This window comes from Aythya fuligula, chromosome 2 (assembly GCF_009819795.1).
Source record: "Aythya fuligula isolate bAytFul2 chromosome 2, bAytFul2.pri, whole genome shotgun sequence".
Lineage (NCBI taxonomy): Eukaryota > Metazoa > Chordata > Aves > Anseriformes > Anatidae > Aythya > Aythya fuligula.
In genome coordinates this window covers 159,262,550-159,270,065 of record NC_045560.1, presented here as the reverse complement: position 1 = coordinate 159,270,065, position 7,516 = coordinate 159,262,550, and positions in this window count along the sequence as shown.

The following is a 7,516-nucleotide window of genomic DNA, read 5'->3' as shown; positions in this document are numbered from 1 at the left end:
ACCCACCCGCATCGCCGGCACGGACCCCTGGCTGCTGGGGCTCTGCGTGCACGCGCAGCCCCCTGCCCACAGCCCCCCGGCTGCAGCCCAGCCCCTGGCAGCACCCAGCTCCATGCAGGAGCACTGCACACACCTGCTGCTGCGTGCACCTGTAGCATGGCCACGCTCCCCCCGTGCGCTTGCACCCACGCTGCTCAGCCCCTCGCACGCCATGCAACAGGCGCAGACCCCGCACCGCCGCCACGCTGCACGCACGCACCCCGCAGCGGCGCCACGCAGCCCCAAACATGCCCACGACAGCCGCGGGCACGTGCAACGGGGGCACACGCGGGGTCAGCGCGCTGCACACGCAGGGTGCACGCCCCGCAGGAGTCAGCCCCGTGGGTGCACACCGAGCCCCCCGGCACGGCGCAGACCCCACACACGGCACCTGCGACCACTCTCCCATGGTCGCACCTTGCAGGGGGGCTCCGGGACCCCGCTCCCGACCCCGCACTCAGCGCCCCCCGACCCCCAGGCGCGCCCCCCGGCCCCCCGCAGGTTGGGGCTGCCCGCGGGGTCCCCGGGGGAGGCCGTGGAGACCCTCCCAAACCCCCCGCACCCCGCGAGGACCTCGCGCCCCGCCCCGCCCGGCCCCGCGGCGCGCCCCCCCCGTGCGCCCCCTCGCCCCCCGCGGGTCCCCAGGCGGGGCGGGGGTCGCAGCCCCGCACTCACCCCGCGGTGTCCGTGGGCCGGGGCCGCCCCGCTCCCGCCGCCCGCTCCCGGGGGCGCCGCCGGCCCCTGGCGGCGGGGCGGGGACGGGCGCCGGGGGCGCGGAGCGGGGACGGGCCCCGGGTCACCGGCGCGGGGACATGGCCCGGGGGGCTCGGCGCGGCTCGGCGCGGCTCGGCACGGCTCTGCTGACCCCGCCGCACGCCCCGCTCGTACAATACGGCCGCTCGCGTTAACCCTTGGCGTGCTGAGCCGCGGCGGGGCCGTTACCGGGGAAACCCCCGGGGCCTCGCAGCCATCCCGGGCGGGGGAGGGGAGCGGCGCCGTTCCCACCGCCCCCCTCCCCGGCACCTGCCCCCGGCCCCGGACCGGGCTGGGAGAGCCCCGGGGGGCCGGGACCCGGCCCCGTGCGCGGACCCCCCCGGGCTGGACGGGGGCTACGGGGGATGGGGGGGACGGGGGGGCGCCGCTGCCCGACCCCGGGTCCCGAGCGCGGCCCCCCCGGGGGTGGCCGGGGCGCGGCCCCCTCCCCGCGCACCCCAACGCCGGGGTGGGGGGGTCTCGGGTGGGAGCAGGGGGCCGGGAGGGGGGCGGCCGGGCAGGGGGGCGGCGGTGCCGGGACAGAGCCCCCCGCCCCCCCGGGGGGTCTCCGGGCCGGACTCGCCGCTGCCCTGGGTGCGGGAGGGGATCGGGGCTCCCGGGGGGGTCGGGGCTCGGCTGCTGCCCGCGGTGCCCGTGCCGCCAGCCCCAGCGCCGGAGCCTGCCCGAGCCCACCCCGTGGGGGGCACGGCCCCGGGGCCGGGGGGCTCCTGCCCCGCGCAAGGAGCGGGTGCCCCTCGGGGGGCCCCGGCAGCGTCGCGGCGCTGATGGATGGGGTCCCTTGGGCAATCCTGAAAGCAGCGGGCGGAGGCGTCCGGGGGCTTTGTCTGCTCGGCTGCCAGAGACGCGGCAGGGAATTAGCATAGCCCGGGGCTCTGCGGCGCCTTCCCGCTGAGCGGGGGCTCAGCACCCGCTGCTGGGGGTGTGCGTGGGCGCCCTGCGGAGGAGGGGGCCTCCCTGGGTGCTCCGGGACCCCCCTGGGGAGCTGTGACAACGGGGAGGCAGCCGGGGGCTGGCCAAGGGTGCTGAGCCCCTGGTGCTGGCTCTGTGCTGGGGGGGTGATGCTGCCCCACTGAGCACCCCAAAGAGAAGCTGGCTGGGGGGTCTGCACCCCTCAATTGCTCCCCCAAACCCAGCTCCATCTGCTCCTGCAGCACGGCTCTCGCCCCCCACCACGCAGCCCTATGCAGGGTGTGCAGGAGCCTGGACACCCCCGGCACAGCCACCACGCTGCTGAGGTTCCCGTGCCCCCGAGCGCCCGGCCGGGGCCCCCCGAGGTGGGGGCAGCAGCCCCAGCTCCCTCCCGGAGCCGCTCGCTGTGCCCGACCCGTGCCTGCCAGGAGCTCTCCTGGCACGCTCCCCGGCCTCAGGTACGGGCTGGGGGTGGCGCGGGTGCCCCGGGCAGAGCGAGCCCAGCGCGGGGCAGCGGCGGGAGCGGGCGGCTGGAATCCGCAGCCTCAGATCCCGGGAGCTGGGTGGGTTTCTCCTCGGCCTCGGCTTTGTCTGCGCCAGGGCCGCGATGAATGGCCCTTTCAGTTTGTGCTGTCATGTGTGCGCGGGGAGCCCGTGTGCTGGCCAGCCCCAGAACAAAAGGAGCCAGCGAGGGGACTGCTCACAGGGCCGCGAGGAGGGGCTGGCCAGGGCAGCCCCCGCCGGCCGGGTGCTCCCGCTGCTGCCCCGCACCGAGGCCGTGCCGGCCGGGGGGACGCCTCACAGCCTGCTGGCAGGGCCCTGCGAGCAGATGGGCACGCAGGGCTGCACGGCGGGGACACGGCTGGGCAGCGTGTGCAGCCCTCCCTGCGTACAGCTGCACGGCCCTGGCTGGATGCAGGGGACGCAGGACGGGGCTGCGCCAGGGGCAGGAGGTGGCAGGGACCGGCTGCCAGCGGGGGCTCGAGGCTCCAAGCCCTCCGCAGCCAAAGGAGGTGGCGGTGGGGTACGGAGACACGGCCGTGCCACGGGGTGAGCGCCGTGGGGACACAGCCCCCTGCCTGGTCCCTCGGTGCCAGGGGGAGGTTGGCAGGGCCACACCGTTCCCACCAGCCGCAGCCAGGCACTCACTGTCCCGTTTGGGGACCGAGACCTCACCAGCCTCCGTGAACCGTGGGCTGGGTCCTGCCTGGCTCTGCCGGCCGCCGTTCGCCCGGGGCCAGCCCGATACCTGCAGCGCAGGGCCCGGCTCCGGCAGCCTCTTCTCCACGGCGTCCAGCCAGTGCCGCAGGGCCAGCAGCTGCTCGTGCACTTCCAGCCGCCACTCCGTCCCCTCGCCCCGCTGCTGCGCCCTGCGGAGAGAGTGCGGGACACGCGGGGCTGCAGGGGCGCAGGGCACAGCCAGGGACCCCTCGGTTTGGGTGGGACAGCGATGAAGCTGCCCGCAACACCCTTGTCCCTTTCCCAGTGGCTGACCCAGGCGGGACGGTGCCAGATTCGCCCCAGCCATCAGGAAGATGCCCACGAGCAGTCCCTGGCCCTGGCCAGGTCTCGACGTGCCCAGCAGACCCCGTACCTCTCCAGCTCCTCCGCCTCTGGTGACAGCCCCTCCGTGCTCGTCCCGGAGAGCCCGGTGCCATCCGCAGCGAAGCGTGTCTGCAGAGAGAGCAGAAGGAAGGGGTGGGATGGGTTTTTTTTGGCATGGTGGGGCCAATACCTGCAGGCAGGAGGAGCCGTATGGTGCCGCAGGGCAGCAGGGACCCCGTGGGTGCAACCCTGTCCTAGCCCGGGTGCCCAGGAAGCCCAACTCACCCTGCCCCAGCTGCCCCGTTATCCCCGCAATGCCCCGCATGCTCGCCTCGCACTGGCACAGAGGTCTCAGGGTGCTGCCGTGTGCCCCCCAGCAGGGAGTGCCCCCCACAGATGGGGCAGCCACAGGGCCCATCCTCACCCCCCAGGACAAAGCCCCCGGGACCGCCAGCCCTCGGCGTTCCCTGCCAGCTCCAGCACCGCAGCAGCTCCCGCAGCGCTCCCAAATCTCTTGTCCCCGTTTTCCCAGGACTGCTCTCAGACCTCTGTTTCCCCAGCTACACCTGCCAGCCCCTCGCAGTCTGGGGCCCCCCACATCCCTAAATCTGCCCCTCACGAGGCCGGCAGTGCCAGAGCCTGTGCTCAGTGCCAGGCTGAGCCCAGCCCAGGCAGGGAGAGCCCCTCAGTGCCCCACAGAGCCCCTAAGTGCCCCACAGAGCTCCCCACCTGCCCAAGCCCTGCACACTCTGTCCCTGTCCCTGTCCCTGTCACCGAGCCATGCTGCCCCTTCCTGCCCTGAGCTGCGTGGCACCCATCCCTACAGGACCCGCGGGTGGGTGCGGGATGTGCCGAGGGCTGGGCAGGCTTCACAAACCCCAGCACCAAAGCCCCAGGAGCAGCTGGCCCTGGGCTGGGGGCACTGCCCGGAGGAGGCTGAGCTGCACGGCACAAGGGACCCCCCCCATATTATCTCGTGTGCTGGCTGCCTGTGGGAGTCCTCCCCTCCCTCCAGTGCCACCCCTGTGCTCTCCCAGTCCAGACCAGTGGGCTGGCAGGACTCGTCACCAGCAGTCTCAAGATGGGCACGGCACCAGCAGCGATGACTTTCTGACCCCGTCCCCACTGGGGCAGCATCACCTCGCCCCATTTCCACCTCCTGCACATCGACTGCGTGTCTCGGACCAGATACCACATGCCCGGTCCCTGCAGCCCTCGGTCCCACACGTACCCTTGTGGTCCCTCGTCCTCACCACCCCCCAGCAGTGGCCAGAGCAGCCCCGAGCCCAAAGGAGCTCAAAGGAGCTCAGGGTCACACAGAGCTCACCCGGGGCACAGCCAGAGAGCTGCCGAGATGGGGGAGCAGAACTGCTGCGAGAGGCTGCGGGAGGTGAGGTACAAACCTCCTGTGGGATGCTGCGAGGAGGGCGCTGACAAGGAACGGGAGCACGAGGCAGAGCCAGGGTGGGCGGGTGGCCCCCACAGTGATCTGCTGGCCGTGCGTTTGCGACGCCGTGCATCGGCACTGCCTGCGAGGGGCAGAGGCTGAGGACCACAGGCTCGACAAGCAGGGACGTGGAATATTTTCACAAGCACGGAGTGTCCGTGGTGTTCACAGTCAAGTTCAGGCAGTCCGTGGGGCTCCTCGCTGCCCGTGCTCCCCCCTCTGCCCCCAGCTCAGCGCAGCAGTGGGAAGAGCTGGGACAGCCACCAGGCACAGCTCCGTCCTGGGACATGACAACCAGAACGAACGGATTTGGAGCTGCCTGACAGCAGTGACGCGGTGCCTCAGGAGGGGGGCACGGGTCCCCGCGCCGCCCCAGGTCCCATGGCCCTGTCAGTGGCTTCAGAGCTCAGAGCACCCCGAGGCCACTCGGCCTCGCCGCAGCCCCTGGCCAGCCCCGCAGCCTGGCGGCACCCAGCCCTGCAGCAGGTGCCGGGCATCCAGTGCCACCAGCTCCTGCCTCCCGGGGCCTGCAGCCAGCAGAGGGGTGGGTTCAGCAGCCGAGACCACCGAGCACACAGCCAGCAGTAGCCCGCCGTGCTGACCGCACTGTGCCACGCAGCGGCACCGGGACACGGGCACACCCCACGGGGCAGCGCTGTCCTCGGCTGATGAGCACCGAGATTTCCATGGGGGGCTGGGGGGCTGCGTGCCCCGGGGCTGCGGCAGGCCGCAGGGGAGCTGCTGGGCTCCACACGTGCGGAGGAAGCAGAGCGGGGCAGCTTATCACCCTAAAGAAAAGTTCAGCACCCTGGCGAAGGGGGGGCGTGGGAGAGGCCGGTGCTGCTTTGTGGCTGCCTGCTAAGCTGTACACAGCGTTCCCAGCGCGGCGAGCCACGGGCTGCAGCGCGGCGCCAGCAGTGCCCGAGGCGGCGGGCGCAGGGAGCTGGCAGGCGCTGCAGGGACGAGCTGGCGGCCGTGGCCCCGCTTGGGACGGCAGCCACAGGTCCCCCGCGGCCGGACGGGGCCCTGCAGCCAAGGGAACGCGCACCCCACAGCCAAAGGCAATCCGTGCCGGCGGCAGGGCTGGTGCCCGGCTCGGCTGCCACGCACCTGGGAGCACCGAGCCCCCCTGGCGAGCGTCGGCGGGGTCCCCGCGAGTGCTTTGTGTGAGCTGGTCACCGGCTGTTTGCAAACGTTTGTGCGCGCAGGGCTGAGTGACAGCCATTATGGGCGCCGCATTCAGCGCCCCGCACACCGAGGCTTTAACGCTGCGCGGCCGCTGAGCTCGCGGGGGCTGCAAGGGGTGAACTCTGCCCCGCGCGTCAGCGGGGCAGGCTAAGCTGCAGCGCATTAAAAACGGGAATATAATAGAGTTATCCATCATAATTAGCCTGGCCCAATTACACGCTTGCTCGGCCGCTCCCAGCGCGCGGTGCCGTGCCGTGGCAGCTGACGCTGCTCAGCGCCGCTCCCCCGGCACGGCTGCGGCCCCGGCGCTCCCTCGCGCGGTGCTTGTGCTCTCTCGGCTGCGCCGGGGCCACCGGGGCTGCAGGCAGCTCCGGCGGGGAGCAGTGGGACCGCGCAGCCCCTGCCACGGCTCTGCCCCGACCCCGCTGCTCGCCCACTGCCCTGGCACAGTGGCACTGCGAGGGGCTCCCTGGTTGAGCCCCCTGACCCCTGGGAAAGCCTCGCTGTGGGATTTGGCTGGCCACTGCTGGTACCGGAGGCTGACAAGCAGCAGCCCCAGGCGCAGGTCCCCGGCTCCCTGCTGTCCCTGTGCCCGTGGTCCTGGCGGTGCCGCTTGTCCGCACGGGGCCTGGCTGATGCCGAGTCCTGCTGCGTGACACCGAGGCACCGGTGCTGCCCCATGCACAGGGAGCAACGCGGCACTGGAGTGAGTGTGTGGGAGCCAGAGAGGCGTGGGTATGGGGGGTGCCCCCCCCGAGCACACCCCACCAGGGGCCTGCCCCTTTGCCAGGCACCGCAGTGGGGTCCCACTGCCCGGCCCCACTGCCACACCAGGGGGCCGCCCGTGCCATGGCCAACACGGGCACGGTGCTGTGGGCATGAGGGGGGTCCCCTCCAGCAATCGGGTGCTGCTCCCAAGGGCCGAGGCTTCCCAGAAGGAGCCCGCAGGATTTGCAGAGCTCAGGGTTTGCTGTCAGTTCTCAGCCCCAGGAAGGGGAGGTCAACCCCACCCAGGAGAGTCTGCGGGTGAGGGTATCTCATCCATGGAGAGGGGTAGGGACAGGGGCAGAAGGGTCTCAGCAGGCTCATGAGGTTTGTGAGAGGTGTCCAGCCCCGAGGGGCGGCAGGAAGGTGGAGGTGAGGCAGCAGGAATTCTCTCTGGTGGCAGTGAGGCAGTGCACAGCCCCAGGGTGCTGATGAGCACAGGGTGCAGGCTCCGCACCGGCCGTGCCACCCTGGGGAGCTGCCCCCTGCTGGGACCCGTCCTGAGCCCACCAGGATGGGTGCAGCAGCCTGCAGCCACCCCAGCACGAGGGCTGTGCCCGCGCGGTGCCCCCACCCCACCACCTCCAGCAGCCGTGTCCCAGCGCACCACGCTGCAGGGAGGGAGCTGCTGCTAATTGCTGACGCACAAGGCAATTAACTCGCTCCCCAGCCACTGCCATCTGTCCGGGCCAGCCCAGGCCCTCCCCGGGTGCTGCTACGGGGCCGATGCGCTCAGCTGCCCCCAGCACGGTCCTGCTGCTGCTGGGCAGATCCCACTGGCCCCAAGATCACACGGAGCAGGCGCTGCCCCTGCACCACCCTGCAGCCCGCTCGTGCCACGCTCGTCCC